Here is an 18,875-nt window from a genome sequence, read left to right on the forward strand (position 1 = left end):
CACCTCTGGGCTTGCTGCATCAGTTATGATTGTAAAAAAATTGCTTAAGCCCCAGCACATAATGGCTTGAGCCCTGGCACCTCTTCCATTACAAATTAAGAACTGCCTTCAACTTCTAAGCAAGATACTGAATGGGCGTGTGCCTTTGAGATCACTGGGGATTTTGGAGGCTCAAGGTCAAATTTTCAAAGGTGAGCACAATGACTGTGCTTGAAAAAAGGCATGCACCGCCAAGACAGTCATTTCTGAACCCATTTGAACTCAGACACACTCACATACCCATGCAGCATTCTCTCTCTCACCATACATATTTATACATATATAAAATCACACATAATATACACCTGCTTTTATTTGAGATAAAAATGTGTTCGTATGAATTTACAGCCAAAAGCTAACGTTTTTGCTTTCATTTTTTTTAATGTTTATGGCCAGTTTCTCACAGCAAGCTCTAACTCTAGATGCTGTGAAAACTTCCTTAGTTTCTGTGCTTTTATAGGGTTCCAGCAGGGGGCTGTCTAAAAGAACACCAGATTTTTCCATTTCTGCTACAGATGAAACCACCAGGAGGATGAATGTGTCCACGGTGTTGGAAAAACAGACAGACAAGACATATAGCCAACCATCAAAGTTACTTTTTGGCAAAGAGTTTAGTGAACAATCAACCATTGTCATTGCAAAAACAATACACGTTCCCCTATGAAACGGGTTCAGAGTGTTTCCTCTTCACCATTTCCTCTTCAAAAAGGTCAAGTAGAATAGCATCTATCAAGAAGAGCATTTAGAAACCACCCACCTGCTCTTGCCAGCCACCATCAACTCATGGAAATGGTGCTGGTGTATCTTGGGGAAGGATAACAGGTCATCTGTCTGCAGAGGAGTTTGACTGAATAAAAGAAGAAAACACTGACTGAAATTCACAATCCATTACCTTAAACTAGATCTCTAAGAGCCCCCCAAAGTCAGTAAAGATAATGGCTTTCTATTTCAATGGGCTTTGGATTAGGCCCCTCAATGAAGAGTAGTGAAAAGATACACGTGAGTGAACCGATAGGAGAAATCTTTTGAAACGATACAGGATCTTCTTACTTTTGGAGCTTATTTCTGGAATCAAGAGTTATTATAATCAATAGATATTTTGTCTAAAAGAGATGCTATGGTTCAAACAGAAGTTATAGGCTTGATGCAGAAATTACTGGATTAGATTTTATGGCCTGAGTTATGCAAAGGATGGATTAAATTATCATAATGATTCCTTTTGGCTTTAAAATCCATTAATCTATGAATAAGAACACCCCCTGAAAATGAACAAAACATTGTTCTTTCATCCATTTATCAGTGCAGTACATTAAAAAATCAAAATATCTTCCATGGTACAAATTCCTCATTCAAATTTGTAATCTTCCCCCACGGCTCTATATCGAACATCTGTCTGGTTCTCTGACTTCGGAAACACACAAAAATATTTTAATGCATTCTGTGAAGGAGAAGCCTTCTAAGAATCTCCCTTCAAAAGATCTGTTTGTTCAGGGTGTTACTGTGTGAGGGTATGCAGTGAGCATCTGATAGTGAAAAGCAGCTGAATGGTGATAATGTATATGACAAAATGGAAGGGACTACCAAAATCTGGATTCTTACAGCAGAGAAGTTTAATATGCAGGTCAACAAGGAAAGGAGGAAGAATCGGACATCCTGAAGGGCAAATCATGCTACAATTCTATGCAAACCACTGAGCACAAATGACAAGTACACCCAGAGACAACACTCATGTGCACAAATACTTTTTACAATCCCAGACTCTGTAAGAAACATGTAAGCATCTGAGCTTTGCATTTGCATGCATTCTAAAAATGATAGAGGACTTTTTTTCCTACAAGCTTCTATTTAATTTATTCACCAGGTCGATTTGGAAACAGTGTTCAAATGTTTTGGAAATACGTCAAGAACGTCGTTTTATTTCATGGTATTGTAGTAGCATCTCATTATATTAGTCTAATAGGAATGCAATACAATGAAAAAGCTATTGTGATGGTATTGTACTAGGCTAAATAGATAGAATGTTATTACAGTACTGTAAAAAGAAAGATTTATAGGTTAGCATTTGCATTGATGAGTAAGAACAGCACATGCAGCCACATATTTGGCTATTTGGACTCCCAAGGAAACTAAGTCTTTTGTTATATTCAGAGTAATCAGGCATTTGATAGTGAACAAACCTGCTTTTGCTAGGGAAAGCAGCAGCAAGGGAGAACAGACGTGTTGACTCAGCTTCTGGACCACTTCTTCTGTCATACTCCCCAGAGGTTTTATCCTCTTTCAACAAGAGTGTCAGCATCTCTGACAGAATCGGATCCCATTGCACATCAAAAAGAGCCTCTTTTTTTTTTCAGTTTGCACAAGAAAGGGGCACAATTTTAATTGCCACAGAAATGCAGCCAACTAGGAAACTAACCTACCTTGTGTGAACTGAAGAATGTTTTTGCCCTTCTCCAAGATATTTCCCGCCATCACTTCAGGCATCAAGTGATAGTGGAGAGGGCTTTTGGTTTTGTTTTCCCTCAGTTCCCCAGCTATATACATTTGCCAATTCTGAGCAGCCATCAGTAGGGCGCTCCCCAAAAAATAATATTTAAAAACAACCTCAGATTTCCCTCCCTGGGTATGTATGAATCAAATCTGTCAGGATGCTATTTAAAGGAAAATAGCACTGAGTATTGCAATATAGTTAAGTAAACAAATGTTTACTAGATAAGAAAAAATTCTGAGTGTCAGATACTCCTCTAGTTGTGCAGCCTTAAATGGAGCTATGTTTGATTTACACCAGTTATCTGGCCCTTTATCATTAATGTAAATGGTAATGCCATTTGTTGTTAAATATCAGGAACTCTTTTGCTCTCCCAATCCCCATGATTATTGCTGGTGTCTCTCAGAAAGAGCCAACATTTTAGTGATACCTGTTCCCAGCAGGAATTCCAGTCTGCTAATGATGTAGTTTAAACCTCAAGAACTAGTGCTCCGCTATGGGAAAAGGCCCTGATTCAAAGCCCATGGAGATTAATGAGGGTCTTTCCATTGACTTCCAGGGGATTCAGATCATTCCTAAAAGAGAAAAATTCAAAAATGCCTGAGATTAGGTTCCCAATTCCCACCGAATGTGAATGTAAGTTAGGTACATAGCTCCCTTAGGCACCTTTAAAATCCCACACAACATGACAAATTTCAAATGTCCTGTAAGATAAATTCTAGGGTGGAATTTTCAAATGTGGGACTAACTGCAGCCACTGAAGTCACTGGGAGTTTTAACTTTGACTTCATTGGGAGCAGAGAGAAGCCAATGCTAGGGGCTTTTGAAACTCTCACCCTAATGACAGGTTTCAGAGTAGCAGCCGTGTTAGTCTGTATCCGCAAAAAGAACAGGAGGACTTGTGGCACCTTAGAGACTAACAAATTTATTAGAGCATAAGCTTTCGTGGACTACAGCCCACTTATGCATCCGAAGAAGTGGGCTGTAGTCCACGAAAGCTTATGCTCTAATAAATTTGTTAGTCTCTAATGTGCCACAAGTCCTCCTCTTCTCACCCTAATGTTTGTTTGGTAACTGAATAGGTCAGTCTGAAAGGTCGATGTTTAGATCAGTCGTTCTCAAACTAGGGCCGCCACTTGTTCAGGGAAAGCCACTGGCAGGCCGGGCCGGTTTGTTTACCGGCCACATCTGCAGGTTCGGCTGATTGTGGTTCCCACTGGCTGCAGTTTGCCGCTCCAGGCCAATGGGGGCTGCAGGAAGCGGCGTGGGCCGAGGGACATGCTGGCCACCCTTCCTGCAGCCCCCATTGGCCTAGAGGTCAGTGGGAGCCACGATCGGCCGAACCTGAGGACACAACAGGTAAACAAACCAGCCCGGCCCGCCAGGGGCTTTCCCTGAACAAGCAGTGGCCCTAGTTTGAGAACCACTGGTTTAGATAACATTATACTGAACAGACCTCCTAGCCTGACCAAGGGTCCAATCCTGTGAGGTGCTGAGCATTTCTTATGAGGTACTGACTGGTGCCTTCAAGGAAGTTGAAGGCACACAGCAGCTTGCAGAGCTGCTCCAGACTAAAAAGCAAGTCCAGTCTTCAATAGGCGTGGCTAAATATTACTGTCATTTTGTAAATAGTTTCACTGACATTGAATCTGTTATCACAGACTTACAAACAAAAAAATAGTGTGGACAGAAGCCTGTCAGAAAGGTTTTGATGAGCTAAAGAAAATTCTGGCAGGGAAGCCTGTTTTGGCCAGTTCAGATTTTGACAAAATGTTTGAACTGTGTACTGATGCATTGGACACAGGTCTAGAAGCAATACTGATTCAAACAGGGGAAAGTAACAAGAAGCATCCCATTGCCTTCTTAAGCAAAACACTGACACCCACTGAACAGAACTCTTCTGTCATAGAAAAATAATGTTACACAATTGTGTGGGCAATCAAGCTGTTACCTTATCTATTAAACAGAAAATGTAGGATCCTGACAGACCACTTGGCATGGGTATGGCTGCACAGGACAAAAGGTAACAACTTCAAACTGCTATGCTGAAACATCATTCTCCAAGAATATGACATAGAAATGTTACTTGTTAATGGTAGAGAAAATGTAGTGGCAGATGCATTGTCCAGGTAACAGTTCTGAACCAACGCCTACAGGTTAGAATAGTGGCTGACCCTACAGCATCACTGTAAGAGGGGAAGAGTGTTCTTCGATAATAAACTTGTTCTTGTTTTCAGTACACAAAGTGGCAATCCTGAGTTGAATGTTACAAGCTGGTGTGTCCTGTTCCTTTGGGAACAGCAGACCTGGTAAATCTGTGAGTGTTTAGTGGACTAGGGGCTGGACACTTCAGGAAAAGCTCTGAGGACTTGGGGTTGGTGTGTGCCTATTGCTACCTATATGGCAAGAAAGCAAGGCCTACAGAAGTCTAGAAGACGGTGCTTGTGCTGCCAGAGTCTGGTGGTTTCAGGGTGTTGATCCACAGCAGGCAGAGACAAGCTCTGCTTCATGCTAAGGGCAGGTAGTGGTGAGCTGCTGCACAACTCTGGGTACCCCTGGGGAGTGTCACAATGTTTGGATAGAGGATGGCCTGAAAGGGCGATGTTTAGACAACATTGTACTGAACAGACCTCCTAGTTGGCCAAGGGTCCAATCCTGCGAGGTGTAGAGCTCTTCCTGTGAGGTATTGACTATGCCCTTGTGGAAGTTGAAGGCACTGAGCAGCCTGCAGGAGGTATCAGCACCTCACAAGAACAGATAGTTTAAGAAGGCATTCTCCTTCCTATAGTGACTGTAGGTACAGCCCACACCACACCAGCTTTATCCATTAACATAATGCTTGCCTTCCTCACAGGAGATAGAGAAGCCCAATTCATTATTACTCATAGGAATCACAATTTCTTCCCTGCTTCTTCCTAGTTCTTGGGAGGGGAAGTAATTCATTCCAACCTTTGTACAGGGTGCAGGTTACTTCCTTCACTCATGCCCAAAGGCCGCTCTAGCTATAGGCAAACAAAGGCATGTCTACACGTACACCGCTGCAGTGGCGCATCGATATAGCTGAGCCGCTGCAGCGTGTCTGGTGAAGAAGCTCTACACCGACCACAGAGGGCTCTCCTGTCAGCATAGCACTGTCCACACCAGTGCTTATGTCGGTGTAATTTATGTCGCTCAGGAGAGGTGGTTCATTCACACATATGAGCTACATAAGTCATCCCAACATAAACTGTAGTGTAGACATAGTCCAAGGCAGCTGCCTAGGATGCAGATTTCTGGAAGAATTGATTTTACATGGTACCACAGACCAGTCTATGGGGGTGTGAACTGCAGAGCCCTTGAATGTGTAGTTCTCCAACTACCCTGTGGAGATCCTGCTGGCACAAATGACATTGATGTAATCTGCTCAGGTCAGGCAGGCTGCAGGGCAGCCTCGTTCAGAGACACCCCTGTGCACATGCACTGCAGGGGTGCCTGCTTTGATGGCAGGAAGCAGCAGTGGAGAGGAGCCTCCCATCTTGCTGGGCTTGGCAGGTAAGAAGTGGGGGGAGGGGGGCTGGGCACTTGGTACTACCTACTCCCAACAGGGGTTTGCCTGGGGGAGGAGGTGAGGGTGAACCAAGAGCATCCCTGCCTCCCCATCTCCCATAGGCAACCAACTCCCTCCCCACTGCCTCCCACACAATCACCCTGCCTCCACAGGTACCCAGGCTACTCCAGCTCACCAAGAGATCCCAAATACACCCCTGCCTCCCACACAATCCTCACTGCCTCCCACAGGCACCCAGCCCTGCTTCCCACACAACCACCCTGCTTCCTGCGGGAGCCCACTACCCATAAGCCCCCTGTATTGTCCAAATCACCACCAACCCCCTGCCTCTCACTCTCTCCAGCACTGCCAATTTAGCTGGCTGGGCTATCACTCTCCTGCGGTGGGAGTAACATGAGAACATAAGAACGGCCATATTGGGTCAGACCAAAGGTCCATCTATCCCAGTATCCTGTCTTCAGACAGTGGCCAATGCCAGGTGCCCCCGAGGGAATGACCTGAACAGGTAATCATCAAGTGATCCATTTCCTGTCACTCATTCCCAGCTTCTGGAAAACAGAGGCTAGGGACACCATCCCTGCCCATCCTGGCTAATAGCAATTGATGGACCTATCCTTCATAAATTTATCTAGCTCTTTTTTTAACTTGGTTATAGTCTTGGCCTTCACAACATCCTCTGGCAAGGAGTTACACGGGTTGACTGTGCATTGTCACACCAGTCATGATTTTATAGACCTCTATCATATCTCCCCTTAGTCGTCTCTTTTCCCAGCTGAAAAGTCCCAGTCTTATTCATCTCTCCTCATACGGAAGCCGTTCCATACCCCTAATCATTTCTGTTGCCCTTTTCTGAAACTTTTCCAATTCCAATATATCTTTTTTGAGATGGGGCGACCACATCTGCACACAATATTCAAGATGTATTCAGGAAGGCAGGGTTCAGCTCTCCTTCCCTGGTCCACCCTCCCTTTTCACAGGCTCTGGACCTCAGCAGCTCAGGGGAGCCTCCTGCCCCACAGTAGCTTAAGCCACAACTAGACAGCAGCTCCCCCCTTACACTGCAGTCTCCTCTTCCTCCTCTTCCTGCCCTTCTCCCATAGGAGGAACCTGACCCCCCCATCTGACCCCCAGCTCTCCTGCCTCCCAAACTGAAGCCCCCAACTGCAGGTCCCCAGGAAGGGGATTCTCCAGCTCTGCTGGTAAATGCCATGGCTGCTGCCTTCTCCACCCCACAATACTGGCTTTCTAGACTGGAGGCAGCATACTGAAGTTTTGCCTAGGGTGGCAGATCCTCTTAAGCATCTTCTACTTACCAGCTCAGCTCCACTCTCTTCTTCTCTCCATTCACTCCTGTCCACCTGTCCATGAACAGTACCAAGTAGGCAGCTGCTGTTCTTCCCCTAGTATCTGAGTTGTGACACAAGGGAGGGATAGCTCAGTGGTTTGAGCATTGGCCTGCTAAACCCAGGGCTGTGAGTTCAATCCTTAAGGGGGCCATTTAGGGATCTGGGGTAAAAATCTGTCTAGGGATTGGTCCTGCTTTAAGCAGGGGGATGGACTAGGTGATCTCCTGAGGTCCCTTCTTACATGGGAGACACACAGGTATCAGGCTTTATTCCCCTTCATGGCTGCCTCGTCCAGCCTTATTCATTTATTACAGGAGCAAGTGCAAAAGTGTAAACAGAAATGCTGTCATTGGTTCTCCAGCTGTTTTTATTGGTAGAACCATTGGTACGCCATGCTCTGAAGAGCCTATTGCTATTGCCAGCTGCCAAGGAACAAAATCCTGGCCCCATTGATGTTAATGGCAAAACTCCCATGGACTTCAATAGGGTAAGGATTTCACCCTAGGTACCTTAAAAATGCCAGCTAGGCTTGTTATGAAGTAAAACATGCTAAGGGAGCCATGATACTGAGATAATATAATAATAATAAAATCTAAAGAAATAAAAATTAATGCTCTTCCCCAAGAAGCATTTTTACCCCAAAAAGGAGACGAGCAGAGACTCTAGGAAGTCCACTAGGGACTTTATTATAGCTGTTGATTTTATGTGGAATGCGTGCACTCAGATATTATGGTGACAGGCAACAGAATAAACCCAGTGAGAGAGAGAGAGAGGTGTCCTGTCTAACACTAAAACTCAGAGAGCTTCATATCTCAGAACAAGGACCTTCCCCCCTCCAAGAAAATTACAGCTATCCTGTGGGATGCTGCTACATGACTTTTCCCCTCACTGTTGATGATATTATTACATCAACAAGCAAGTTAGTTGTTCCAGTTTCTCTGTAATAAGACTATATCCTTATTGGACAACCTCTGGTTCTAAGACACTACCCCAAGGAACCTCCAGAAATATCAACAATAATACTATTTTATATTTTTTAATAAACTACCTTTATTTAGTCATTAGCTTTTATCAGTCTCTTATGTGGTCACTTTAGACAGGTTTCATCACATTTTAAGTAACCCAAAGAGACAAGTTTAAAACAAGTTAAAGAGACTCACCATGCCCCCCCCTCTGATTGCACTACACAAGTTTTATTCATTTCATACCTTTACCTGGACCCCTGGATTACAGATTGCTCCAAGGTCAATGATTCACTGAAGTCTAAACTGGAGAATTATTAAGAAATAGATGGCTGCTAAAACAGATAGCAGATCAGAGTTGGGAGTTTAAACACCCAGCTCTTATGAGTGTTCATGAGAGAAGTGCAGATATTTACCTGCATTCAGCAACAAAAATATATGCCTATTTAGATGCTAATTTCCTTTTTTCAGTATAAATTAAACAAATTCATAGTAAATCCATATATTTCAATTAACTCGATATAGGAGTCTATGGTACATCCTAAAATGCCTAGATCTTGGTGTTTCCTAATACAGATAAACTTTAAGGCAGTGAGTGTTGCCTGATGTTGGGCAAATGAGACTGAGAGTTAGGATTCCTGTATCCTGTTTCCAGTTTTTCCACTAATTCATTATGTGATATTGCTCAAGTCACATAAGGACAGTTTCTGATACTATTACAATGACCCTACTCCACAAATAGTACCACTCATACTAATGGGACTGCTTGCAGAGTAAGATGCTATTCATTTTGAGTTAAGAGAATTACACTCTGGCCCTAAATGTCCGTGGGACAAATTTGCAGGTGATTTTTGTGCAAATTGGTATAAATATACATATTTTTCCAGGCTGTTCATCATGTAAGTCACACTAGCTTAGACTCTCTTAGGACTAGATTCTAGGGCTGTCGATTAATCGCAGTTAACTCATACGATTAACTCAAAAAAATTAATCAAGATTAATTGCAGTTTTAATCACACTGTTAAAAACAATAGAATACCAACTGAAATGTGTTACAAATTTGTGGATGTTTTTCTATATTTTCAAATATATTGATTTCAATTACAACACAGAATACAAAGTGTACTGTGCTCACTTTATATTATTTTTATTACAAATATTTGCACTGTAAAAATGATAAACAAAAGAAATGGTATTTTTCAGTTCACCTCATATAAGTACTGTAGTGCAATCTCTTTATCGTGAAAGTGCAACTTACAAATGTGGACTTTTTTTGGTTACATAACTGCACTCAAAAACAAAACAATGTACAACTTTAGAGCCTACAAGTCCACTCAGTCCTACTTCTTGTTCAGCCAATCACTCAGACAAACAAATTTGTTTACATTTGCAGGAGATAATGCTGCCCTCTTCTTATTTACAATGTCACCTGAAAGTGAGAACAGGCGTTCGCATGGCATTTTTGTAGCCGGCATTACAAGGTATTTACATGCCACATATGCTAAACATTCATATGCCCCTTTCATGCTTTGGCCACCATTCCAGAGGGCATGATTCCATGCTGATGATGTTCATTTAAAAAAGCACTACAGTACTTGTATTCGGTGAATTGAAAAATACTATTTATTTTGTTTTTTACAGTGTAAATATTTGTAATCAAAAATAAATGTAAAGTGAGCACTCTACACTTTGTATTGTGTGTTGTAATTGAAATCAGTATATTTGAAAATGTAGAAAACATCCAAAAATATTTAAATAAATGGTATTCTATTATCAGCCCAATTAATCACACAATTAATCATGATTAATTTTTTTAATCACTTGACAGCCCACCTAGATTCTAATATCAATACTCCCAGGTAAATATGAGGTAAATCTACTAGTTTCATATTTAAATTAGTGAAACTGAGAGCAGAAGTCTTCCCCTTATGTCTATTTCCTAACTTCTACATCTTTACACTTCCTTCTGCCTTGTCCCTGTATGTCTTGGTTCAGTTATCTGCAGAACTTATGTAAGAATCCATACTGTACTTACAGTATAATAATTAACCAGCTGTGAATATGGTTTGAGACACTCAAATAAAAATTTGTGGGCCCAATCCAGAAAAGAACTTCACCACATGCTTAACTTTAAGCATGTGCAGAAGTGCTTCATTGGACCAGAGTCTTAGATCTCAGTATCATTATTATTCTATCTTCCATACCAATTGATTTATGTATTCAGTTGTTTCTGTGTAAACAGTTAGAAATCTTTTATGATTTCACTCAGATTTCCTGGAATGAATTTATGATTTAAAGTGAAACTCACAGATTCAAGCCAAACACATTAACAGAAAAAAAAAGGGGGGGGGGAAATAAAACCATGAACAAATGTCCCTCTTTTTAAGTGTATTGACTGGGTGGCTAAAAATGCGTCAACTGAGTTCCCAACATTTGTGTTGGTTCTACTCATTCAATTCTGCCCATTTAATTAAAAAAAAAAATAGTGTGTGAGAAATTGGAGCTAAGACACAGAACTACCAATCTCGGTTTTCTTTTTGTTAGCAATAATATGAACAATGAAAGAAATCCAGTAACCTAGGGTGTTTCTAAATATGAGAGGTCTTTCATTTATTCTTACCCACATGGAAAGGCATTTTTGTTTAATTAAAAGTGCAAAAGGTTAACTGTTTACACAAAAGACAAAACACTACAGTCCTTACACAGGTAACTTCAAGGATAAAACCTGGCCACCTACTAAATATATACATAAATTCTTACGTGACCAAAAAAAAAAGGATTATTGGATTGTATGGCAATGTGCACACACAAACACGCACCCCTGCTTATCAAGGCCATAAGAAAGAAAATGAGAGCAAGTATCTAGTAGGTGAGTTTCGAAGAACAGGGTGTTCTTAGTCCAATTGGAAATAATTACAGTACTCTAAAAAGAGGGAAGATAATTTAGTGCCATTTCAACTGACTAAAGTGGTTGGATTAACTGCTGACATGAAGTAAAGTGGGAGATTTTTGCAGAGGGAAAGATAAAGTTCTAGTAGCATATAAACTTTATAATTACCAATACAAAACCTTTTTGTGCTGGTAAGTTCAAATAAAGGCAGTTACAACAGCAAGCATATGAGTCTTGAAGCAACCACCTGCTCAGAATAAACTAGTTTATTACTGACCAATTAGCATTAGTTTTCCTGTGCAGACCAGAGTGTTGTTATACTGTTCTGTAAAATGAAAAATTAAGTCAAAAGAGGTGTATTATTTTACAAGTGCTACATATGTGTACTCTCCCTTCAGTTTTCCTCAATACAAAGCTATGATCAGAAAAAGTTGATATCTGTCTATATAAAATAATCCAAGAAAGAGATACGGTCTAGTGGATTGAACACAGAAATAGGGACCAAAAATTCCTAGGCTCCACATTTCCAATTACGCAGAAGAAAAAACTATAATAAATAATAATCTTTGATTGGAGAAACAGATTTGGGAAGCAATGTGGTCTAGATAGGTTACAGGACTGGGAGTCAGAAGACCTGGGCTCTATCCAGTCTAAGCTACTGACTGACTCACTGTGAGATGTTGGGCAAATTACTTCATCTCTCTGTGCTTCTCTTTCCCCTCCCACCTTTTGCCTGCCTTATCTATTTAGCATGTAAGCTCTCTGGGACAGGGACTGTCCTTAACTATGTGTATATGTCGTGCCTAGTGCAATGGAGCCCTGTTATCTCTCGCTAATGCTATTCTCTATTTATGGTGTTCTGAAACCCATACTTTTCATACTTCAGAGACTTAGTCTGCCCTCATTCAGAACATTTGATGACACCACCTCCTTTCCACTTTCTTCATCACCTTCACAGGCTTCTTATCCATCTCCAAATTTAACTTAAAACTGTCCCCCAGCCATTCATATCTCTGGATGAATTTGCTCTATCCTGTCTCTGTTTCCATACCTATGAGTTCAATCACTCACTGAATTCCTCCCCTCTGCCCCCTGGCTGTAATGGGACACAATTGGGGCATGGTATTTCACTTGCACTACCATATGCTGGAAATTCCCTCTTCCTCTGAGTTACTGAATCACTTTCCCTCTTAATCTCACTTTAGAACCTTCCTTTGCTTTGTACTCCCAATCTTGTTGTGAAAATGAGAGGTTCATATATATGTATAAAAATGTTTAGCATTACTTTGTAAAATTGAGTTCGTATTTTTACTAGGGATTGTGATGTGCACTATACAGATGACTTTTTGTCCATGTATTGGTAGCTGTGATCAGGTTAACAAATTTTAAAGCTATCGTATTTGCAAATATATGGGTGGCGAAGGAAATGTTTCTCCATTTAGAGGCAAAGCCAACTCTCCACGTATGATTTGGACACTGCTTTACACACCATATGTCATTGCATAAGTCCCTGGAAAATCTGGGCAGTATCAAAGATATCCAAAGTTGCCATTTTACTCAAGGATATTAACTTCCAGGTTGATTTAGTAAATTTGAAATGCCTTCTGGGAGAGGAACGGAGAGAAACCAGCCAGCCATTCTAGTACAGTCTTAATGGCATACACTGAGAAGATACAGATGATCAGTTCTTGGATAGATACAATGTATCAAAACTATCCAGTTTCCCCTCAGTTTTCCAATCCAAGAAAGCTATTTGGAGCAGGGATTGAAGACAGTTTGGCACAAGCAGTCAATGATTGGCCAGACTTCAGGTCTACTCTCTCCAACCCCCCAGTATTTTTAATTGGAAAGAAACATTAGAAATCCACAGTCTGACAGTTAGATGGCTCCAGCTTTCAGTTTCTGGGTCAACAACACTTGATCAAGGTAACGTGTATCATCCTCACAAATGGGCTTTCTTGTTCAGCTGCATATACTGCCGAAGGAGATGCTGAGCTGTTTGAGGAGGTCCTTTGAACAATAAAGCCTGGAGATTTTATTGGATTATGGGTATAAAAAGTTAGAGCTTCTTTCCTCAGAGGAGCTAACAAACAACAAAGGAACCCTGAACTGGGTCATATTTTTTTCCTCTTTTTTTTTCTTCACCAATAGAAGGCTTGGTCCTTCAAGGTGCTGAGCAACCTCAACTCAAATGGAAATCAGTGCATGTTCGGGGTGATCAAAATCTCTTAAGAGGCTCTTGGCACTTCACTGGTTTGGGTCCAGTCCAGGAAGAAGATTAAGAGAAGACCATCTACCAGGATGTGAAGAAACAGCACCTCTGGTGGTGCAGTACTAATTTAAGAGAAAGATTCTGGCTAAAAGAAGAAGGTCATGAATAAAATAATAGTAGAACGAGTGCATAATATAGGTTAGAGGCCTTAAAAAGGACAGCTACTTGTGGAAAGTCTTTCAAATTTACTTCTCAGGTGCTTGTGTCCTGCCTGTTCTGCCATCTATGAACCATCTGTTCATGATCTGAGATGTCTATTCTATCCAGAAGTTCTGAATAATTTGTGCCATAGTGATTTGGAGACTAACTGCAATAATGAGCCATAATCTTTTATTTCAAACTCATTGCAGGGAAGGTTCTTATGCCTTTAATTTTATTAATTTATTTTCCTCTTTGCCTTTGGGTTGAAGCTGAAAGGAGTTGGGCACTTCAGAGAGATTTTAGTGGAGATTTACAATGCCACATCATCTTCCTATTGTTGGTGGTTGCTCAATGGATGAGAAATACAGAAGCAATCCTAGCCTCTCTGAAAGGGGCTGGGGAAGGGTCTGAAAGAAGCTGTATCAGAAATATCCACTGAGCCTCTGTGGTGCTCCCTGGGGATACCCAGGGTTGAGAGGCACCTCACTACTACCTGCCCTTAGTGAGAGGGAGTCTTGTCTATGCCTGCCAGGGATCAGCTCAATGATAACCTCAGCCAAAGGCAGCACAAGTACTCCGCTCTCGGCCTGCACAGGCTCTGCTAGCCCTCATGTAGGTTAGTGATAGATACAGTCCATCCATGAGTCCTCCAAGCATCCCCCTGCAATGTCCAGCCCCTTATCCACTGGACATTCACAGAATTACCAGACCTGCTCTTCTCAAAGGAACCAAGGAATACACCACAACTTACTGATTACACCTTAGATCCCAGCTCTGCTTAACTAACAGCACTTAGATATGTTTTTAGTGAAAACAAGAATAAGTTTATTTAACAAAGAACAGAGATTCAAATAATAGCAAGTAGGAATAATGGAAACCAAGGATTTCCATAAAATAAAATCATAACACACATTCTAGAGCTTAAATGTAACTAACAAGATGCTTCCTTGTCTAATTATGTACTGCTTACCCAAAAAAGCAACAGAGAGTCCTGTGGCACCTTTAAGACTAACAGATGTATTGGAGCATAAGCTTTCGTGGGTGAATGCATGCATGCATCCGACGAAGTGGACATTCACCCACAAAAGCTTATGCTCCAATACATCTGTTAGTCTTAAAGGTGCCACAGGACTCTCTGTTGCTTTTTACAGATCTAGACTAACATGGCTACCCCTCTGATACTGCTTACCCAAAGTCCATCTCATGGCATTTTTCAACCAGGAGGGCTGAGGTCCTCCTTTCATGAGACCAAGACCACTGCCAGTTTGTCTCCCCCAGATGAAAGATGTCAGTGTGTCTTTCTGCACCCCTAGATATATTAGACCAGTCCTTTGTTCTTTACCTGTAAACAGGGTTCCCTTCCCTGATGTTCATCTCTTCCTATTAGTTTCTTCCCCTGAAGCCCCCACAATCTCTTCATTAGGATTTGTCTTAGTTTGTAAACTGATTTCCATTGTAGGACACACAGTACATAATGATCTGCTAGGGAGATAAGTGTCTCCCATCTCCTGTCTGGTGGAACCAGTCTTAAGGTTAAGGTAATGCTACCTCTGGGTGTTCTGCATTTAATTACAAGGTCTTATGAACATAATTTCCAGTATACATACGTATCTATTTACATATTAAACACACATACATTTTGCAAAGATTATGATGATCAGTTTGACACAGGCTTGCAGTAGAAACCTCACATGATACTTTTTGGTGAACTAGAATGTAAATACCAGACCCATGGGATCCCTGTAGCCCTTATACAGCCCTGTGACTCTGCCAGTTGGCATCAAGGGGGCCTTGGGTCATACTTCCTCCCTAGCAGCAGATAACAGTAATTTGAGGTATCATAATACAAGATAACTGCGGGGGTGGGGAGGAAGGGAGAGATTGTGTTCAAAATTACTTCTGTTTTAGTTTTTACAATTCAGTCTAGCCTAAAATTATTCTTACACCCATCTTAATGAGAGAAAAAGGATGTATGTGTGGGGGAGGAGGGATGAAAAAATAGGATAACTATGGGGATCTAGAAGTTGTAGTGTGTTCAATTAATCAGAGGCTTCAGTTGTGAAAAAAAAAGAAAAAAAACAGTCTGTGAACATATTTAAAAACTGCTAATGAAATATCACTACTGTATCCTATGGAGTCTCTTTGAGATGCTCAATGAAATACTTCAATTACAAAGTAACAATTTCTATTGTTAGGAGTTGCCACTATTCTCTTTTTATTGATGTCATAAAGAAAGTATTTATGAGATGAGGTTATTAAGATCAATAGTATAAATGGAACACCTAATTCTATCTTTTTTAGGCCAGCACAAAGAATTCCTCCAGTGGAATCTGTGAGAATAAAAGGTGACTGGATACTGTCATTTAACCCTAATCCAAATGCAAAGAGCTCACCCTATTAACAATGAGTCATTTTTTACATGTTTCTCAGCTCTAAAACTATCTTGTCCCTAAGTAGCCTTTATGAAACGTACAGATTTGAATTCATTGCAGGATGGGATTTTCCACATTTATGTGTCGTACTGAAGCTCTATTTTAAAATAAGAAATAAAGAAGAAATTACAGGTCTTTTTTATTTCAAAATCCATTTAGTGAAGTGTTTTTAAACTTTACTAGTTTTGTGTTATGAAAAATTTCTACATGCAAGGAAAAGAAATTATGGACTTTACAGATGATACTTTAAGACAACCCTGTTCTTCCACTGAATAGTCTCAGTTCCTAAGAAGCTACTTTATGGACTGGATTAACCAATCTGATAATCAATACATGGATTTTTGTTTTCGTTTTCATTTCCCCTTCCCCCACCACACACACAACAATAGAGAATGCTCTTGGGCCAAGCACTCACAAATAGCTCCCGTGATTCGGTCCTTGTTTGTCTTTTGCAATTGTAATAAATAGCTCCATCAATCATTATTAATCTAGCTCATGTTTAAATAATATCACAGTCTATCTTAGTGGTCACCATTAAAAAGATAATATTTAACAACAATTTACCACACTATAGTATCTGACGTACAGCATTTAAGGTTCAGTTTTGCAAACCCTGTTTCACCTGAATAAGAAAGTAAGGGTTTGCAGGGTCAAGCCCCCATTTTTTCCTAAAATTTCCCTTAATCTAAGGGAAAATACTGCAGATCCTCAAGACCTAATGCAAGGCTATGAGCACCTCCTGAGAAATACCAAGTCCTCTTATCTCCCAATAGGGACAGGAAATTGAGAGAGCTCAGCACCTCAGATGATTGAACAGACTAGGGGTGTGCAGCTCCACACTGACTGTTGTCAAAGAATGTGTGTATGCAGATAAAATAGACTTTCAAAACAAAAGAGTAGACATTGCTGCACCTCAACACCAGCAATAGTTACTTATTAGGAATACACATACAACTAGGGTAGGCTCTGTTTGTGTCCTTTAGATGGCTTTAAGGGCTGCAAAAGTCACAGAAGGCTTCGCCAGTTATTGCATGTCAGTGCCTGGTGTAAAAATATATTTTGTAGGACATCCTTAGTCACTGGCTGGGAATGAGGTGTAGAGCTGTGTCTGCAATGGGAAACAGAGAGATCATGGAATTCAAATCACCTTCCACACTGGTCCCATTAGTCCTCTTTGGATCCTAGTTCTCTTTTCCCCTGCAGGTCTGCAGGAGTTACCATAAAACCTTCGAGACTCTAAAAGAGAGATGGCAGCTGTGTCCTGCTGAAAGGTATTTGAGGAGGGATCAACCACTTGACCACTTGTGTGTGTTCACAATGCCTCTTCAATGCTCCTCATGGGCATTCCCCAAAGCCTGCTGCAGCAAGGGTAGGATAATGAAGCAAGCACATTCCCTCCTTTGGATACACATAGGCCTCTGCAGCTCTGGAGTCCTTCATGATCCAGAAGGCGTGATACACAGGCTGTGGGCCCTAACTACTAAAGCTATGCATCATGTAATGTCATCATAGTATTTTTATTTCAGATCTTTTGTTCCAAGGAGCTGGAGAATGTGGCTGTGATCCTGTTATTCAGACACCAATGTAACATCCTGAAGTTTGTCCAGACTCTACAAAAGTGCAAGGGAAAGTTAAAAAAAAATCCTTATGATAATGACGTCTCGCATCACTGTTGGTGCAGAAGGAGTCAGCAAATAAACACATATGTGTGAGTTCAGAACAATGAAAGAACCACAAACACGGCTACATGTGAGACAGGCAAGATTGTCCATGACCATTGCAGGCTGTTGTATCCTTGCTTTGCGCTGTTCATGTTTTTCACAAAAGATGTTAATGTGCTTTGCTTCAAAGTGGTTAACAATGACACGACAAAGCAGCTGCTTGTAGCTTATAGGATGGTTTGGGTCAAGTAATAAATAAAGTTAAGTTGCGGCCTAAGTTAGCCCATGTGTACAGGAGTGTGGGAAATTGAAGTTTCTAGTGTGAGAAAAGTTAAAGATAAGTTGGAGACAGACTGTTATGGGAAAGGAAGAGTTAGCAAGGGCAAGATCCAGGGTTATGTTACCATTATGTTTTGATTATAACTGGTTTGAGCAAGGTTTTAATGAGTGTTTTTGAAAATTGTCAGTCTTTTATTAAAATGCTATATTGATAGTATGGTAAGGACATTGGTGCAGATGTTAATTTAAATAATGTGTAATGTAAAGAGCCAATAAGAAGGTGGCAGAAATATAATTATGGTAAAGGGCAGTTTAATGTTAATTAGTATTATAATGGAGTATAAAAGGAGTAGTTTTGTTAAATTGCAGGGGAGCTCCAATTAACATCCAAAGGGTACCATTATCTTCCAGGATTATAAGGCCATACTTCATTCTGTTGTCACTAGTCTGATCATCCATTTATACCATTTAATCTTTGAGTGTGAGTATAAATGTAGTATTGTATAAGTAGTCAGTGCAGACCTGTTTCCTTAACTAGTCATATTTTTCTCCTCTTGAAGTTTGGTTGTACCATTCAAAGTGTCACCTAGTGGTCCTCTACTAAAGAAATTTTCTGTAACTGATCTAGAGACTCGAACCTGAAAACTAAGTTGGGTTTTATTGCACCCTTATCTTTCACAACTTAATATTAATTGTGAATATATCAACATAAAGGTTACAGAAGGTGACACGCTCCCTTGCTCTATCATGGGCTGTTGCTTTCCAGTCACTGGAATCAACCTGACATGCTTTCAAGTTTGACTTCAGTGTGTCTTTATGTA

The 18,875-nt window shown here is 40.8% G+C and overlaps 1 long non-coding RNA gene across 1 annotated transcript in view; it reads right to left on the reverse strand.

Moving 5' to 3' along the window:
• Nucleotides 1-333: 333 nt before the first annotated feature.
• The window catches only part of LOC101930957 (uncharacterized), a 103,597-nt gene continuing 85,055 nt past the window's right edge, over nucleotides 334-18,875 (reverse strand). Inside the window, exon 5 of the long non-coding RNA XR_256679.5 lies at nucleotides 334-886. This is a non-coding gene — a long non-coding RNA (uncharacterized LOC101930957). The remainder of the gene's footprint in view (nucleotides 887-18,875) is intronic.

This window comes from Chrysemys picta, chromosome 4 (genome assembly GCF_011386835.1).
Source record: "Chrysemys picta bellii isolate R12L10 chromosome 4, ASM1138683v2, whole genome shotgun sequence".
Taxonomy (NCBI): domain Eukaryota; kingdom Metazoa; phylum Chordata; order Testudines; family Emydidae; genus Chrysemys; species Chrysemys picta.